The sequence below is a fragment of the Cupressus sempervirens genome, chromosome 9 (genome assembly GCF_028749045.1).
Source record: "Cupressus sempervirens isolate cs-2001-9-10 chromosome 9, ASM2874904v1, whole genome shotgun sequence".
NCBI lineage: Eukaryota > Viridiplantae > Streptophyta > Pinopsida > Cupressales > Cupressaceae > Cupressus > Cupressus sempervirens.
In genome coordinates this window covers 486,468,621-486,489,545 of record NC_143126.1, presented here as the reverse complement: position 1 = coordinate 486,489,545, position 20,925 = coordinate 486,468,621, and positions in this window count along the sequence as shown.

Here is a 20,925-nt window from a genome sequence, read left to right as displayed (position 1 = left end):
ATCAAAATGGAAGGTTCTAGAAATCACATTAGAAGTCAGTGTAAAATTAGAAGAATCCAGAAACGGTAGTCAAACTTCTGGGAGGAATAACTTTTGAACCGTAGCTCCAATTGACGAACTGTTTACATTTTCAAAAAGATTTGAAAGCATTCTACAACCTCATGGACATCATTTCTCATCCCCTTTTTTTTGGCCCTATACAAGGCAATTTAGTGCCCCATATCTGACTTTGAAGTGCTCTTAGGAGGTCTCCAAGAACTAAAAAATTGCAATAACTTTCTAACCGTGAAGCCTTTTGACCTAATTCTTTTTTTGGAGTGTTCTAAATTAAAAATATAACCATCCCTCCAATTTACACACTCTAAGTCACCATAATTATGGCTCAATTACATAGTCCTATTTTTTGGCATTTACATGTATCCCAAGGTGCTTAAAAACTTTAACCCAGAACACTAATAATGGAACTATGAGAGTTGGAACCTTTATTTGACCCAAATGGGTATCCAAAAATGAAAACACATTAAATAGAAACTATTTCTAATCATATTTTTGGGTGATACAGGATTGCCCTTACACCACGAGATGCTCCTACATCACTTCCTCTTCCTCAACTAATCCAAGTTCATCATCCCTATCATCACTATCATTCAAAAATATTTCCATACTTTCTTTAAATTATTCATAATCATCAAAAAGTGAATCATTTCTAGTTTTCCTTACTCTCTTAGGACATCTAGATGAAAAATAACCAAATTCTTTACACATCCAACAACAAAAAAAATCATAACTTTTTATTCTCTTTTCATAATAAGAGTGATTCCTTATTTGATCTTCTTGTCTTCTTTGGATCTAGATTTGTTTTCACTTGTGCTTGCATTATTAGGTTCATTCTTTTGTATGCAACAAAAAAGTTTTGGATCTGGAAACTCAAAGTTATGTTTTGTATATAATTTTGATATCTCACCAAGGAACTCCATCTTTTGAATTTCAAAATTAACTCCATCTAACTTAGGAATTTCTTTTTTGAAGTGACCCGTGATTGATCTCCCAAAGTTGTTAAGATTTTTATTCAAGGACCTAAAGATTTGACACCAATTCTTAGAAAGTAAATTCCACCAAGATAACTGAGAGGGGGTGAATTAGTTATCCAACTATTAAAACATTTATCAATATTATTTATCCTTAAACATGTGAATAATATAATTAGAAACCATAACAATATACTCATACACAATAACACTAGATATGTTAACTATAGAAACACTTGATTAGAAGGAAACCCCAGTGGGGATGGTACCCACAAAATGATGTACTAATATAAAAGTTCCTTGTTAGAGGATGGACTCTATTAGAAGCCAATGAAATACATTCAGTACATATCAGTCCATGTTAGGGTACTTTGAATCCATGTTAAGAGATTATAATTATGTTATGCCAACCCTATTAGGAGTTGTAGAAGGCAGATGGGCCATTAAACTCACTTTCCAACTAATCTATGTATTATTCCTTATAAAATAATAGAAATGTATATCTCCTTCTCTATCCTCTGACTAGATTTATCCTCTTCTAATCTTGACATCAAATCAGAAACTTCACATCCAATAATCCCTTGGATTGCTTACTCACATTTACTAAATACTTCACATGTCACACTTCAATTTCATACCTCACCCATATCCTCAAAATAATTCCTTGAGCTAGGCTTGAGGCTTTCAAAATTAATTATAATAAGACCTCATTAAGATTTTACATCTTTTCATAATTACAAATCATTTTTCGGCTCATAGTATTTAGAATTTATCACACTTGTGATCTTAAACCTTGTGTACTTATTCATGTCATCACTAGGTTGTCTATTTTCATTATGTAACTATGTTCATCATGATTCTATCTATGTTAAGAGATGCAAATCAATCATAAAAAACCACTTGTTAGGTACTATTTTTGCTTACTGTCTTCTATAAATCAAGCATATCTTTTGCATGTCTTTGACTCTTTGTATGTGTGCTTATCCATGTCATCAAGATATAGTGTAGAAAACATTCTTAACTATGCTTGACTTGGTCATCAATACACAATCATTATAACCTCATTCTTTTTGTTCTACTCTTCCATTCTTCACAGAAATAATGCTATATTGACATCAATGAAGAACACAATCATGAATGCAATATGACAATCATGATAACAAGAGAGATATCAAGGACTTGACAAATGACATTTCACACTATATGTCCTACTTTGATAAGAAACATAACAAGACCTTTGAATTTTTTATTCTTCTTCATCATATGCCTTGATGGTAATTTTTCTGCTAGGATCAATAGACTCCTCATCATAGGATAGTTGAGTAAGAAAATTAGTGGAATAGATGTTAAGACTAGCACTATTGTCTATAAGCACATGGTGGACACATTTGTAATTGATCATGACTTCAATATGCAGTGGTTAGTTGTGAGGAAGACTTGAAGAATTATCATCCTCTTCAAAGAAGGACAAGTACTAAGGTGAAGTCAAATGACCTACCATGGAATGGAACTGATAGAGATCAAGATCCTTAGGTATGCTAACCTCAATGAGAGCACTGTCAAGAACCTTTCTATGAGCAAGCAATATTTTAAAGTAGTCTGAAAATGGTTATCTAAGAATTAGTACATTGCAACTATTTGAGTATTCTATAGTTTTTTATTGTAGAAGATGTTGAAAATTTTGTGTTCTTCCTAGTTTGACTAGTAGAAATCTTATCTTCAAATTGTTCAGTTTCGAGAGCAAAAGGCATAGGGCCTTGGAGTACTATCTTAGCATGGGATCATGTGACAACATTAGCACAAAACTATGATTATCCATGATAAGATTCAAGAGATGTAGCCCCTCTAAGGAAAAATATAATATTTTGTTTTATAGTGTCTCTTTTTCCTTTGATTGTGCTAGAGGTTAAACCATATTGATTATGTTGTCATCATTGGTATATGTGATGTTGACCTTGTTGTTGTTTTCTAGTTTAAAATTTTCTCCTTTTTCATATGGAGGAAATGGTTCTTTGAAATATTTATGATCTAATTTTTTGTTATGTCCTCCCACAACCATGTCACCATCATCAATGAGGTATTCAATATTATGTCTTAGATTAATGCAGTTGTTGGTTTTATGACCTTTGTTTTGGTGATATTTACAATATACATTTTTATTCCACCATTTTGGTCTTGGTTGTGGATCATATGGATGAGAATTTTCTTGAGGAGTGAGAATCTGATTTTGAAGAAGAGTCTTGTAGACTACTTCAAGAGGTTCACCCAGAGGTGTGTATGTATACAAAAAAACTTAATCTATTGGGAGAATGCATAAACAAGAAAATGTTAGTTGTACATGTATATCAAGATTCAAGTAAATCAACTTCAAGAGAAACACAACAAGGGAACCCACAAGAGGCCTTTTTGGTGTGCTCAAAGTTGAGCAATGTGGATGGGCTCTCCTCAAACACAACTATGATTGAATCCCATCAAATCTGTTCAAATGAATGCAAGAATGAAAATATGAATATATAGTAAAATGTATGTAGAATACCTTCAATAAATGTCTATCAACAAACCAACCTCAAAAGGATTCCAAAGGATGTGAAGAAGAAATGGTATGTAATGAAGTAAACTAACAATTCTGTGCTACCATGTAAATGTGCAAGAACTAGGAATTGAAACAATGCAAACAATTACCAAAGATTAGCTCTAAGCATGAAAATCTCTAAGAAAGCTCTAACACAATGCTAGCATGATAATAATGCAATGGAGGAGATGAAATATGGCTCTATAAATAGGCTTGAGGGAGACCTTGAGGAGGTGGAACCTATGTGACATCCACATAGGTGCCACAAGGGAGACACATGGGTTAAGGGACAAACTAAGAAAAAGTCAACATAAGTCATTTATGATTTTATATATATATATATAATATATCAAGTGGATTTGCCACTTTTTTTTGTTAAAGTCATTTATGATTAAGATGGCTCAAGGTGTGCTAACACATGTGTGAGCAACCTTGGGGAAAAGAATGGGGGGCAAAGGTATAAGAGGCTTTTTGGAGGAATTAATGAATGTGGGGCTTCTTGGCCTTTGAGTTTCTCACACATGTCTAAACAACCAATTAGGGGCTAAAAGGTGTTTAAGAGGGTATTTAGAATAATAAAGTGGGATTAACTAGTGGGTAGGCTTAGAAGGATGAGAGTGATGCATGGTAGGCTAGGCTTTAGGTGGGATTAGGATTGAATAAAATAGGATTTAATTTAATCACAGGATTATAGAATTTAATAAAGTGGAGGGAAATTAAATAAATTGGAATTTATTAAAAGGGAATGTATGGAGCACCATGCATTGAATAAATTTAACACATTAGGGGGAAATATTCAAATATAAATTTAAATACATTAGGGAAGTGAGCCTGTTTAATTAAATAAGTAGAAAAATATGAAAAATATAATTAATTAATAAATAATCAATTATAGCATCAAGGGAAATATTAATAAATTAATATAGTATTTTAGGAAGATTTTAAGAACCTACATTTTTCCCTCTTTGATGTGATGTTGGGATGACATTATATCAAAGAAAAAAGAATATAGGTTTCCCCAGAGAGGAAAGAAGTCCTAGGAGTTGTGTTGTAATGACAATATGGGAGGAGGGTGACCCCTCACAAAAATAGAGCAAAAAACAAATTTTGATCACTTTTTGCGAAAAAAGACCCAAGAAGAAAAGAAAGGGAAGGGAAAAAAGCATAGATCAACATTTTGCATGACTTGGGGATAAACCAAGGCAAATAGGGACAAAGAATAGTCATGGGCTCAAGAGGTGACCTTAGGAGGGCTATATAAACCTCCATTGGGTTCTTGGAAGATTCATTTACACACCTAGAGAGTAGAGAACCAAAGCGAAGGATGGGTCCTATTGAGAAGTTACAACTTGGAGAGTGCATTCGAGTGCACTAGAGATTAGCTAACATGGGACCACTGGTAAGTCAACTAATCCTACTTGTCAATTATTTTCTTTCATATTTAAATGACACATTTTTAGGGTAGAAAATTGAAAAAATGGGGTCAGGGTAGAGACAACAGTTCTCTACCCATCGTCTCCATGGATGACAACCTAGGGAAACTATCTCTACAGAGATGACAGGTGTCATCCTGTCATCTTCAAAGACTAAAAGTTACATCCTATCATCTATGTAGATGATAGAATGAGGGGATGAAAAGGGTAGTGATGAAAATCTCCATTTTTTCATTTCCATAGATGAGAAAACCATAGTTGTCAGCAAGAAAATTGGCATCTGCAAAGCTACTGGACATGCCTAACTAGTGTCTTCATGTTTTTGCATCTCCACTAATCCACATCTACCTAGATTAGCATCTTCTCTAATATTGATGTATCGATGGACATTAGAAATAGGGATGATCAAGGGTTGATAGAGAATGGTGCCCCTACTTAGATAAAGAATACAAGGATTGAAATAATGGGAGGTTGATTATTGTATGGTTGTGCTGCAGGAGTTGATGATGACATTTTGATCATGAGAGCACTATCTAGTGACTATAATCTTGAGTGACAGACTAACAAAGGTAGAGTAGGGACACGTGTAGCCTTGTGGACTTGAACACATCCATGAGTGGACTAACTTGAGGATGTATTCAATGTAGCTATCAACATTGGTGGAATGATGGCATACACCTACTTAGAGCTTCCATCTCCCAATAAGAGAGGCAATGATTACTTTGTTGGATGTGTGGTAGATACTTCAAGTTTCGATCTGTGGGAGATACCCAAAGTATGTCCTAAAGGGTGTAGATCCATATTTGCAAGAGTGCTTTGGGTGATAGAGACACCGACTATCAATTTAGTGGTCATGGCTAACATGGAGAGAGGTGCTAGACAAGGGATTGTCATGACTAGCCCTTTATTTGGCCTCTTTGATATGGAGGATTCTACAAGACCATGTTGGGTATGGATTTCTAATTGAATGGGTTTAAGTGCTTAGCACTCTACTACAAGATGATGGAGCATTTTCTTGCTGGGGCCATACTATCTTGGCCCACCTATACTACAGCTTGTACATGTGTGTCTATAGGATACATACGACCATAGACCCAGGATTGACACTACTCATGGTATGGTCATGGAAGCACATAGGCATGACATGGCATATTACTTGACATGAGACATGATGGCTCGAGGATCCATATGCACATTGATATAGGCCACCCATCTAGTATACCTTCACCAAGTTTATAGGACTTTGGCAGTAGTGCTTAGATGAGATTATTACGTTCAACTAGACACCATACATAGACTACAAGTGTTGGGGGGCCATATTTCCTATAGGTGGAGAGGATGATTAAAAGGATTAACTCTACTTGTAATATGCATAGTCATACTATTGGTTGATTAGTAAAATATTGCACATTGTGATGCACTACATGCCCTCTAGGGTGTAGAGACAATTTGAATAGGTGTAGGATGTTGTGGCATATAGGTTTATATATCTAGTGGTGTTCTAGGAGGCGGATCAATTATGGAAATTTGAGACCATAATCAAATTGGCTAGGGCTTCATGGCATGGTATGTAGCCAATTCCATGGATTCACAAGAAGGATTAGGGAGATGTTGGGATGACACCAGTGTACACACAGTGGTGGATAGTGCATTAGCCACTGAGATAGATAGTACCAGGGGCACTACCACTAGTAGAGTAGGCATAAGGTAGAGGAGATGGGGTTGGAGGGGAGAGGAGGGATAGGCACCCCAACTACTAGGGCCAAAGGGATTATGAGTTCATCATGAGGGAGGGTGGGTACCACTAGTGTAGGGACCATAATAGGGTCCATAGGTATAGGGACAGGGGGCATAGAGAGTACCTATAGAGGTACCACAAGTCCACCTCCAACATAATAAGATGATGTAGATACAATCAAGGTGGAGTGGGATAGCCTCCAGATAGAGGTTTTCGAACTATAGAGGGAGGTACAAGTAGAGAAAGCTAGGGTAGAGAGTGCATAGGAGGCTTTTGCAGTATTAGAGGTGAGGGTAGATGTTGGTGAGTTCAATCATCTTATAGTGCATGCAAATGTGAAGGAGATAGTAAATCTAGATTCTATATGACAAGATGTGGCTTCCCTTCAATCTAACAGAGAGACCTTATAGTGTCGGTTGATGAGTACCATAGTTAGTGCAAGATTGCGATGTAGATGACACAAGATAGGGGTATGGTCACTATGATGTAGGAGGCTATGTATGCATGCTAACATGACAGATAAGATCTATGAAATTCAAGTTACTATTGGACATTATATTATAATGTCGTACTAGCAAATCAATGACAATCAAAGTTTTAGGAGGTATTTAGGAGGTATCCAGCTTGTGGGCCATAGGTGATTAGAAAATATTAGAATCCTCAATTGGGAAGGGGAGACCACTATGAGGAGGAGGTATAGGAGGAGTCTGGCCTTGATAGCTAGGAACATGATCCCTAAAGTGATCAATTTTTTGACACATTGATGTATATGCAGATGCAATGAGTTTTTGATGATGTATCTGGCATGATGTACTACATGTTTTTTTTTTTATATGGACTATAAATGGACACTTATTTTTTGATATATATGATGACATAATTCAATGATCCTAAATGTGTATGTATGATGGTGTTTTATTGATGCTTCTATTTATGAGGTTTTATGAGTACTATATGTGATGCATGATGTTGTGATATGGCTACTGACATTTTGATGCAAGATGTGTGTGATGTGATGTAGTATTTTGATGATGCATATATGATGTCTAACTTTTAAATGATGCAAGTTCTATATGATGGTGACAAGTCCTATATGATGGTGATGTATGAGATGTATGTATTTTGTTGTTTTATATGGAATCACTATATGACTTGTGTTAATGAAATAGATGTATCATGATTTGTATGTGACTAAGTGTAGTGATTGTAATGATGATACCTAATGAATTATTTTAATGAATAAATAATGTAACCTAATGAAGATATGCATAATATAGGTGTAATGAATGTAATATATATAAAAATGAACATATCCTAAAAGAAAATGTCAGTAACATAGAAAGTCACACAAATCATGAATGAGATAAAAAAATTCAAAATGAAATGATGCCAAAACAAAGTGTAAATGTGGGACATGAAAATGCAATATGAATGAGACCTAATGAATGGACTTGTGTCAGATAGTAGCTCATAGGAATCAAGAGCCTAGCATAGGAGGGGGAAAAATAAATAGAACCCTTTTCTCAAGTAAAGCATAATGAATTCCTAAAATAAATGAAACCTAAATACATGATATCAATGGATTTAGTTGTGTTTATATGAGACCGCACAACCTAGTTTGATTTTACAAAAGGAGTTGTGCACCAAATGCTATAGTAGCATAGATGGCAAGATTCCTTTGCATGTACTAGACTCTGAACAAAATAGAGACTTTAGGACAATAAATGTAGCTTTCATAGTCATGATGGAACAAATAACATATATGCACTAGAGAGTTTTAGGCACACCCAAATTATTTTTAGGGATCTTGGTGGAAAGTGTGCTAACCCGATGCCCCTAGTAAGTAATGCATAGTCATAACTTGAAAACTGATATAGATATACTACATTATCAAAAAAAGATCATACTTCAAATAGCACGTGTATTCAATTAGAACCATTTAAGTGATACCAAGATATGGAAGATCGAGGCACAATGTAGAAGGCTACTACTAACACACAAAGATGAAATCAATGAAAAAAAGACTACATGACTAAGTACCCATTGAGTCCATAGTTCCTACCATGAACATTAATCCAAGGGTGAATTCTATGGTTCTATATGTCCTATGAAAGTTTATTTTTCTAAGTTATTGTCGTGAGTGTTTGTTGGCAATAGCTATGGAAAGAATAGGTTTCTTAAATTGTTAAGTCTCAATGGTGATTTTTCTCGAGTTTTTTTGTAGTCATTGTTGTGGAAAAACAAAGATCAGGATAATGGGAGTAGGGTAAACATTAGATGGGAAAGTTCCTCACAAACTAGAGGTCTTGTGAAAAATGAAGATGGATGGAGGCCTAACAGGCAAGAGGTATTTTATGGGAAGCATGAAAAGTGCAAGCTAGATAGGACTTCTGGACAAAGATGGGATGAAATGAGGAAAACATGGTGAAATGAGATAAGTCTTATGGATAATTGACCTTATTTATTTTACACAACAAATTTTTTTAAGAACTATTTTTGATTTTTTAGTGTTTTATTAAGGAACATTTTTTAAATGTTTTCAGATCTTCTAATTTTTAGATTTTTGGGATTTTTGTGGAACTTTAACAAAATTGTACAGGAATTGTAGAACTCGAGAATAGAACTACTTTAGGTGTTGAATATTTACAAGCTTAGGGAGTGGATCTCCTTTTGAAGTGGCAATTTGATATCCCCCAAAACCATACTTGGTTGTAATGATAAATAGACCAAGCCAATTCGCTTCAAACTTTCCTTTCTTTTCTCGATTCTGGAGATTCCTCATGTTATGCTACAACACTAGGTCACCCAACTCAAATTCCCATGGTCTAAGCTTTTTGTGAAACTATATTTGAAGGTGATTTTGATACACATGGATGTGGTTTAAAGAAGTAAGGTGTCTCTCATCGAGGAGTTACAGCTCTTGCAAGCAAGCAACTCAGTATTCTTCTTTGAACATCATATTCTTGAGAGATATTCTGAGGGAAGGAAGCTCAATTTTGATGGATAATACAACCTTAGAGCCATATACAAAGAAAAATGGAGTGGCTTCTATAGGGGTATAGATCGAGGTGTGATAGGCCCAAAGGGCGGGAGTAATTTGGAGGTGTCAATCATAGCCAGCTGCATCAACAATTTTCTTTAAGATTTTAAAAATTATTTTATTAGCGGCTTCAGCTTGGCCATTGCCTTGGGGGAAGTATTTAGAGGAGAAATGTTGGGTGATTATGAATTTCCTACACAATGTGGTGACTTTATTTTTGAAAGGATTCTCATTACCAGTCATGATATCTTGGGGGATGCTAAAACAATAGATGATGTAGTTCAAGATGAACTTTGAAACCTATTTTTTGGTAGTATAGGTTAAAGGGATAGCCTCAACCCACTTTGTTAAGTACTCAGTGGTAGAAATAATATACTTGTGGCTATTTGTAGAATGTGGATATATTTGACTGGCAAGATTGAAACCCCAGTGAGAAAAGGGTCATGGTGTGATGGTAGATTGAAGGTGTTGGGCAGGAGCATGTATCAAATCTCCATATTTCTCACAAGGAACACATCATTTCACAAAATCATAGGCATAAACTTCAATAGTAGGCCAATAACAACTCATTCTAAGGAGATTTTTTTTCTAGTGTAAGTCCATTGGAATGGGCACCACAAATTCCTCCATAAATCTCTTCTAACATCATTCTGGCTTCATCTAAATTGAGACATTAGGGGAGGGTTTTTTTGAAGTGTTTTCAAAAAAGTGTGTCACCTAGGATAGTGTACCAGGTAGTGTGACAGATGAAGGTTTTAATTTGATTTTTGGAAAGGGCTATGGGGATCATTTTATGATGAAGGTAGGAGAAAATTTTAGAGTACCATGAAGGCTCACAACCAAAAATCTCACACACCAGCTCTAGTCCAGATTGCTCATAAGTAGGAAGAAAAAGATTCTCAACAATAAATTCACATTTATGATTTAATTCAAGCATGGCGATCATGGAGGCTATGTTGGCCATAGCATTTTCTACTTTTTTTTTTGTCCTTGGTATCTACTGAAAGACTATCTCAATGAAATTTTGTTTAAGACCTTCTACTACTTGGCGATATGGTAACAAATTTTCATTCTTTATTTGATATTCATTTGTAACTTGTCTAATGACCAATTTGGAGGCACCAAAGACAAGTAGGCTCTTGATATTTAATCATATAGCTTGATGTGGCCCTATTACTAGTCCTTCCTACTCAATTATGTTGTTTATGCAAGGGAAAGAAATCTTGTAAGACTTAGGGATAAGGTCTCCTTGTGGTGTAACAAACAAGATACCTACCTCCAATCCTTTCTATGTGAAAGAACCATCAAAATAGAGTTTTCATTGTGTACTAGGGGTAATAGTCATAATTGTGCCATATGGAAAATCTGCTATGATAGGATGGTCACCTTGAAGAGAAACTTCTAGAAGTTGATCGGAAATGGCTTGTTTCTTTATGGCATTGTGGTCTTTATAGACAAATATCAAATTCACTTAAAATCAAGACCCATCTTGTAGCACAACCAGTAAGGGAAGCTTTTGATAGAAAATATGTGAGGGGATCTATATTATCAATGAGGTGTGTAGTATGATTAATCATGTAATGGCATAATTTCTCTATACAAAATAATATAGCCAAACAAGCTCACTCAATAGAAGTGTAGTTCAACTCATAGCCAACTATTGTTTGACTAAGATAGTAGATAACTTTCTCATTACCATTTTCATCTAGCTATGCTAAAAGAGTATATAGGGCAACTGAAGTGGTAGAATTGTGGAGAATTAATGGTTGACCTATGATTAGAGGGACTAGTAGTGGTGGATTAGCTAGGTATACCTTAACTTTCTCAAATGATTTTTGACATAGGAAATCCCATTAAAGCTTGGTTTTTTCTTTTCGAAGCAAGTTTTGGAGTGGACAAACTTCTACTAACTGGAACACAAACTATCTAATGGACTATAACTTCCCTTGAAAGTAGTGGAGTTATTTCAATGTAGTAGGTGGAGGCATTTCCATGGTGGTTTTTACTTTTGCGGGGTCTACCTCAATGCCTCTTCTTGACACTATGTAAACTTACAACTTTCCTTATTGGACCCCAAAAACACACTTCTTGGGGTTAAGTCAAATTTTTTATTTCTCCAATTGTTCAAATATGGTGGTAAGAATAGCAATGTGGGAATCACGTGACTTAGATTTTCCTAAGATATCATCAACATAGTCTTCCATTATTACATGTAGAAGATCATGGAAGTTTTTGGTCATTACGCATTGATAGGTGATGCTAGCATTCTTTAAGCCAAAAGGCATGACTTAATAATAGAAATTTCTCCTTGGGGTAGTAAATGTCATTTTTTGTTGGTCTTCTTCTACAATTTTAATCTAATTGTAACTGGAGAAACCATTCATTAGAGATAACATTTCATGGCTGGCAGTCAAATGCACTATAATGTCTATGTTGGGTAGTGGAAAATCATCCTTAGGACACACGAGATTCAAATTTCAAAAATTTGAACATATGCAGATACCCTTAGATGCTTTTCCTATAGGAACAATGTTGGAAACCCACTAAGGATAATAAATGGGTCAGCTAAACTTTTCTTCTAACATTTTCTACAATTCTTCTTTTACCAAGAGTGCTACCATAGGATGCATCTTACATAGCTCTTTCTTAATAGGTATAATCTTTGGATCCACTACTAGGTGATGTAAAACTATGTTTGTGTCTAAGCTAGGCATGTTTTTGTATGTCCATGTAAAATTGATTTTTCTTTCACTAGGACATAAATCATCACTGCTTGTTCTTTTAGACTTAGGGTAGCAGAATTTTAGGTGATTTGTGGATTATCTACCATACCCAAGTTAACTAGAATTGTGTCTTCATTCAATATAGATAACTTTCTAGCAGTAGAGTTCTAAATGTAAAGTCAATATCTCCCTCTTTTGGCACCTCTAGGAGGTTTTCACTAGAAGATACATCCTTTATTTTATATTTTTATTCTATTGGTGTAAATATGTATTTACTATTTACACTTACTTAAGTTTACTTAGGTTAATGTATTATTTTATTATTTTATTTTGTGAGACACTTAGGAGTTTGTGCACCTTTTTGAGTTTTCATGTTGACAACACAGGGGTATGCAACTCTATTTCAGCACATGTTTTCTACAACACTAATTTGTGTGTTACACCCTTGTAGGCTTATCCTCTCATCATCGCACTTACTTTTATGCTTAATGGAGGATAACCCATATCTGGTGGACATGTGTCTGGTTGTATGACTTATCATGTAGCTGATTTTGAGGCATTCTAGATGTATCTTAGAGACCTTTATATATAGGCACTCCTAGTGTACTATCAATGCATATTGAATGAATATATCATCATTCTGATCATACTCTCTCTTTCCAATCTACAGTTGTGCTTGTGTTTGAGTTCTTTGTTCTTGGGTGAATTTTTCCCTAAGGAAAATTATTACATCTTCATCCAATTGTTCTCTAAAACATTTTTCACTAGAGGATGTTTATTCTATTTTTTTATTTTTGTTTTCTTTTTCACTTTTGTAACTAAGAGAGTTGAATTGGCTACCAAAGTAGGCTTCCTCATTGTATTAGATATCATGCTCATAATCTTGGATATTCTTGAGGAAAAAAGAGCCATCACTACTTTATCAAAGTTATAGATATTGGGAGTTGGTGGTGTGTCATAATGGTTTCATTCTATCATGGTAGGGTTAGTAAGGGGTAGGTTGGTGGATGAGAGGTCAGCTATGGTGATGTCATGGACATATTTATCTTGGTCATCCTCAATGTATTAGAAAGTTACTTTGAATAATTCCTCCTCTTTAGTATCAGAATCAGGTTCAACCATACAATAGTTTTCAGAAAAGGACACCTTGGGTATAATGGATCCCAAACCTCATTCTTTAGGATAGCTAGTATCCTCAAGGGGTTGTTTGATTCCATCTTCTTTAGTCCCATTTCTCAATGATGTGAGGATCCTTGACATACTTATTTTTAGGGAATTCTATAGGATCATCTTTTCCATCATAATATATCAAATCTAAGATATTAGACTCCATGTGTTCATCACTATGTGAACCAAAATGTTCAAAGGTTTTTTTATTAACATGAATAGTATCTTTATTTGTAGAGGGAGGTATTCTAGAAGGTTTAACAAAGGATTGGGGGGAGAGTGGTAGTTTCCCAATGTACAAGGCACTCTCAAACTTATACTCTCCTATTCCTTGATCAGCAAAGGTAACCTTCTTAATTGTAGTATTGACCTTGATGGCTTCAACCTTCTCTTTTCCTTTATGAGAACTAGAATCAATATTGTATGACTCTAGAATTTTTGTGGAAGGTGCTTCTATTATGGTGAGAGATCTAAGTATAACCTTAGTAAACTCACTAACTAGACAAAAAATCATTGGGGCACCTTCCAATCTCTTACAAAAAGAAAAAGGCAAAGAATCTACTAGAATCATGACCTCTCTTCCCTAGTGGGGAAATTTTAAGCACTAATGGTAAGTAGATGGGACCACTTTAAGTGTATATATCTAGGGTCAATCAAGAAAAATGTTATATGGTAAGTCCAATCTCGGATATGACAGTTAGTGTTGATTACAACTAGTCTGACTTGTAGTGGTAGAATGATCACCACTTTTGATTGTCTTTCTCTCTCATCATATGCTTTAATGATTATCCTTTTGTTGATTTCTAGGAAGTCTTCTAGAAGCCCCAAGAAGTGAATCATGTTCAATGTATAGAGGTTTAAACTAGATCCATTATCTATAAGGACTCATTTTATTTTGTGTTAATGTATAAGGACTTCAATGTGGAGAAATCAATTGTGGTGGTGATCAAGACCTTGGAAATATTTGTCTATGAAGACAAGGTATTATTGTACGGCAAGATTTCTTATCATGGCAATGAATTGGGATGCATTTATATTTTTAGAGACATGAGACACTAAAGGAGCAGTCTCAAGGATTTCTTTGTGGATAGACCAGGTGGTGAGGAGCTCTAGAATGAATTTTTTTGTAGTAGTCTTCCCTAGTTAAGATAGGATATCATAGCAAGAAATAGGTCTCTGCGAGTGGATGGCAAGGTAGGTGCATGTAAAACTGATGGATTGGTGGGATTGGGAGTTGAAGCTTGAGTGGTTGCACCACAATTAGCTACTTGTAAGAAAAAGGGTATTTATATGAGTGTCTACTTCTTCACTGCATCCACACATGGAGTCAAAGCCACATATATCATTTGTTTCTATTTTTCCACACAAGGAGTCAAAGCCTGATATGTGGTTAGTAGAATAGTCATAATGGAGTGCATTAGATGTGGAATCTTGGTTAATATTATTGGTGTTGTTGTTTCCATTATTACTATCATTATTGCAATTAGGGACTAGCTTTTGAAAGATCTTCATCTTAGCATTTTTAGAGTGTGGTCCTCCTTCAACCTTAATTTCCCCATCATCGACAAGGTTTTGGATGAAGATTTTGAGCTTGATACACTTCTTAGTGTCATGTTCTTTAATGTGGTGGTAATTACAATATTCATTATCTCTATACCACTTGGATTTGGGTTTATTTTCATCAAAAGGTCATGTATGGGAAAAATCATCAAATTGTGATCCACTAGTTTCTAGAATATGGCATCTAACAATTCATGAAAGCTAGTGAACTTTCTATTTTGTTCATAGTTATGATTGTAGTTGTTATTGGTATTGCTATTTTTATGAGGAAAGTATTGTGTTTTATTATGAGGTGGTTGGTTGTTTTGATTATTATTTTTATTTTGATTCTAAGTGTCACGATTTGAATTTTTTTTGTTTTGATGATGATAGTTGTTATTATATCCACCTTAAAGATTTTGCACACTCTTGACATCAGTGACACCATCATGGGTAATGCCTTTGTTTTTGAACCAAGATTTTGGTTGCCCATTATTGTTTATTTCATTAGTTGATGATGAAAAGTTATAGTGTTTAATGGAACCCTTGTCCAAGAGTCCATTTTCAATGTTCTTTCCTTTATTGACTAATGTTGTGAAGTCTCCAGGACTAGCCATCTTCATTCGGAAAGACATCTCTAGAATAAAATTCTTGATGAATATTTCTACAAGGTGGGAATTTTTAATTCTACAGGAATGTGATTTGCAAGGTGTCACCACCATTGTAGAAAATGAGCAAATGTTTCACCGGTTCTTTGTTTTTTGTTGCACAAATCACTCAAGGAGGCATGATGTTCAATATTTTATGAGTATTGGGTTAAGAATTTTCTTATCAATTCATTGAATAAGGTGATGGAAGCTCTAGGTAAGTTTATTAGGCATTCAAGTGTAGAGCCTCCAAGGCTTCTTGTAAAGAGCCTCTCAAGGTAATCCTCACTATAAGAAACTTCTTAACGTAAGACATAAAACTCTTTGAGATGTGTGATAGGACATGTTTCTCCTATGTGTTTGTCAAATTTAGGAATCTCAAAGTTTGGTGAAAATGGTATCATGTTGATAGATCTGTCAAATGGAAAAGGGTGAATTTCCTCAAAAGAGAGATCTTTCATCCCTTTTCTGTTGATATTGTGGACAAAACTCTAGAGCTCATGTAACTACTGGACAACTCTTTGTTTAATTGTATCTATGATGGTTGTGAATTGATGTTGAATCCACCTCCAAAGTTGTATGAGTTTCCAAATGGATTATAGGGTAGTGGTGGATTATGAGGTGGTGGAGGTGGTACTGCACCACTTTGTCCAATGTATTGATATGTAGTTGTTTGGATTGGAATAGATGTTTTCAACATACTTTTTGGCATGTGTAAATAAGATGAATACATTGTTTGCGTCATGAATGTCATTTTTTGGAGAGGTAATTGCCCAATGTTTAAGCATACTATAGTTGGACCTGTCAAGGTTGACTGCAAAATACAAGCATGTGTAGTGGTGTTGGGTATAGCACTAATGATTTGTTGAATGTGTTATGCACTTAATTGGAATGTGAGTTGTACTAAAGGTAATGTAGGTATAGCACAAGTTCCCAATATATGTTCTTTTCCTTTGTTAGATGTGTGTTCTATGGTGGAATTTGGCAACACTAGAGCACCATCTTTGGTGATTTGTCTAAACAAAGTGTTTTCATCAAAACTTATAGGTACATTAACACCATCCTTGATAAGGTTTAGGAATATCTAGTTTTTTTTGCCCTAATAGATTTTTCCAATATTTTCAAGTTATATGGGTCTGCAACAAACATTTGAACATCATTAGGAATTCCATTATTTTCAATAGGGTCTTCATCTTGGTACACTTCTTCCTCATCATGTGTGTTACTGCCTATAGGTGTGTTCTAAAAGGGATTCTTTGGTTCCTATGTAGTTGTTGAGCTAGGCATATAAAAATTCATACCAGGGGGAAATGTGTTCCCCAATGATGTTGACCAAGGAGGAAAAGGGTTCCCCATCTCTTGTGGTCTTAGTAATTCTAATAAATGAGATATGGGGTTTAATTGAATCTATGGAATCATATTTGTACCATACAATTGTGACCAAAATGATGGGTGAAAGCATGTGGAAGGAGAAAATGTGAGAGAGAAACTAAACCTTATCTAAGAAAGGGGTAAATGCCTCAAGGGTTGTGTGATGTGTTATTGTGTTGATGATGACTAGAGCATAAAACAACCTAAATGTGAACAAAATGCCTTGTCGATTCTGCAAACCAAGTGTGATAAAGGATAAAAGTATCTTTTTCCTACCAAAAAATGGAAAAATAATCTTTGGACAAGATATGACACCGAATAGAGGACTCAATATTTGGAGATGGACTTGTGATCCCAAATTAGTGAGTGTAACTATGGTAAACATTTACCTCTAGATAAAGATCTAGTGTTGTAATCTCAAAAGTCGTGTGACTAAGTTGTTCTCAAGCCAAAGGATTAAGGTTCAAATGATCAATTTCTCTAGAGGAAATTTTACAAATGGAAGACAAGAAGCTTCAAAAAAGAGAGAGAGAGAAATAGATTGATATGGAAAATTAGGGTGATATGGTCACTATGTGGGTAGCTAATCCTCTCTCACTAGAAATAGAAATCTTGGGTTTACTCCAAGGAAAATTGACCATTCTCAAAGTTTAGCATTATACAAAATTTTGTCATAATGATCATGTTTATCCTCTTTATTTTTTATATCTTTGATGGCATATCGAAATTGTTTATCACTATGTGCTAAGATTTTTCTTTCCTTGTAGGAAAATGGTTTGGATAACTTCACCTTCTTAAGTTTTACTTTTTCAGACATGGTAGGAACAAAATAACCCCAATTATAAGACCAACCACAAGAATTTTACAAAAAATTTGTGAAGAAAAGACCCAAAGAATCTCAAATGCTAGACCAAGTACAAGGACTTATGCAAATAACTATAAGTCAAGAGGACCTACTTACAACCATTTTCTCACTAAATTTTTATCTCACCATTTCACTTGTTTAGACCTCTTTGATGTTTAGTATTTTTTTTGAATTTAAAACATTCAAGTACACTAAACACATCAACAAACCTAATACGGATTCAACTAGGATGTACAAAAATCAACTAGAGGGAATCCTTGATATACACAAGGTATGTGAGGCCCAAATATGTAAATGAAAGAAAATAGTGTCAAAAATCCAAGAGGAGACGGTAACCCAAATATCTACCTTCACTTCCCAAAGGTATAAAAATCTTTGGGGCTTAGCCAAGAGTGAAAAAAATTTACTTGCAAGAGAGGTTTCTTTGGATTCACCTCTCGATATTTATACTCTACCAAAACATAGGAGTTGAGGTCATCCTAGAGAGTGATGAAATTCCCAAGCAAGCCTCCTAAAAATAAAACAAGACTATTATTTATTGTGCACTCAAGATCACCCAAAGGCATGAGAGGAGAGAATATGTAAGTGGTCTCAAGGTTTAAAAGACACTCGTTCTCTACCAATTGAAGTTTTAGATTTTATATCTACTCTTGAAGACACTCATGTTTAAGCATGAAATTTTCTTTCCAACTTCATAGCATCATCAACATAATAAATTGAGGATTCATCAACAAAAATAAATTTATCAGCATCAACATAAAAAAATTGATGAGGATATAGTAAGTTCCTTTAAGTAATTCAAGATTGAGTGTGTTCAATTTAAGCACCAAGTCCAAATATTTCATGTCAAGCTTCTTTATCCTTTATGCATTTAAGATTGTATGAGAATGGTTTAAGCCCAAATAAAAATATTTTTTCACATTCCTCTTTAATCTTTAAGCATTCAAGAGTGTGTTTTATTATCTAACCATTAATTCTAATGAAAAGATTGTCAATTCTTTTAAGGAAATCAAGATGGCATTTTGTTATTCTACACATCCATTCTAATGAAAAGTGTGTAAATTCTCTTTAGGACATTCAAGAGTATGTGTGTAATGTTACTTTTAAATGCAATCAAGATTTTGTTTGGATTTTGGTATTATTTGCAACATTCATTCAAAGGAAAAATGGTTAAACCATACAAGTTCATTAATCCCCTAATTTTAAAGTCCTCCAATGTTTGTCTCTTGCAATAAAATCTTAACAGTAATCCATGTATGTTAAACAAATAATGAGTTAAGTATCAAGAAATTAGTCAATCTATGAAATATCTAAGATGACATAATGTAGGGATAGACAATAAAACTTCATAGATGACTAAGCATAGATGACAGAAAAGAACCAAGTAAGATATAATTGATACTTACACTTGCAGATCACAAAAAATAGGCGAGATTCACAAATAACAAAACTAGCAGATGACAAAAGACTCAGAGATGACAATCATTTGTAACTACGAACCTGCAGTCACCCACAATGCAGATGACAGGAGAGATTTGCAAATGAAAAAACTCACAAATTTTAGGAGACTCAGAGATATCAATCAATTGAAATTACAGACCTACAACCACCCACAATGTAAATGATAGAACATAAAATCCATTGATATGGAGATGACAGTCAACGCAACTAACAAAACTTCTGACCACAGAGATGCAAATGATAGAGTTAAGTCTATGGAGATGTCAAAACTAAAAAGATGATAGAATAAAGTTTAGTTTTAGTGTTCAAGTGCATTATTGAGTCTGTCACTAGTGGAGATGCCAAACTATGGGGATGAGGATCCATAAAGATGATGAAGTATCTTCGCAGATGACACTGCATCCTAATAGAGATGAGAATGTGCAGTTTTTATACAAAACTCCAATATTTTTGACCAAATTTATCTTTGAATAGGGACATGGGTTCCACCAAGTGTGCCAAAATATATACATGAAAACCTAATCTGTCAGGAGCAAGCATAAACAAGAAAATGTTAGTTGTACATATATATCAAGATTCAAGTAAATCAAAATACAACTAATCTAATTGAGTTTTATAACTAATGCAATAAAAATATAAGAGTCCCATGCAACTTCAAGAGTAGCTCAACAAGGGTTCCCACAAGAAGCCTTATTGGTTGACTCAAAGTTGAGGGATGTGGATGTGCTCTCCTCAAACACAACTATGATTGAATCCCATCAAATCTATTTGAATGAATACAAGAATGCAAATATGAATCTATATTAAAATATATGTATAATACCTTCAAGTAATGGTGATGAGAAATCCAAACTCAAAAGGATTCCAAAGGATGTGAAGTAGAAATGGGATGCAATGAAGTAAACTAGCAATGCTACACTACCATGAAATTGTGCAAGAACTAGGTATTAAAACAATGCAAACAACTACCAAAGATTAGCTCTAAGCATGAAAATCTCTAAGAAAGCTCTAACACTATACTAGCATGATAATAATGCAATAAAGGAGATGAAAAATGCTTGAGACAAGGGCTCTACTTATAAGCTTAAGGGAGACCTTGAGGAGGTGGCATCTATGTGGCATCCACATAGGTGCTACAAGGGAGAAAAATGGGCTAAGGGAAAAGCCATGCAAAATTCAACATAAGTCTTTTATTATTAAGATAGCTCAAGATGTGCTCACACATCTATGAGCAACCTTGGGGAAAGGAATGGGGGGAAAAGGGTGTAAGAGGGTTTTTGGAGGAACAAATGAAAGGGGGGCTTTTTGGGCTTTGATTTTCTCACACATGTGTAAGAGACC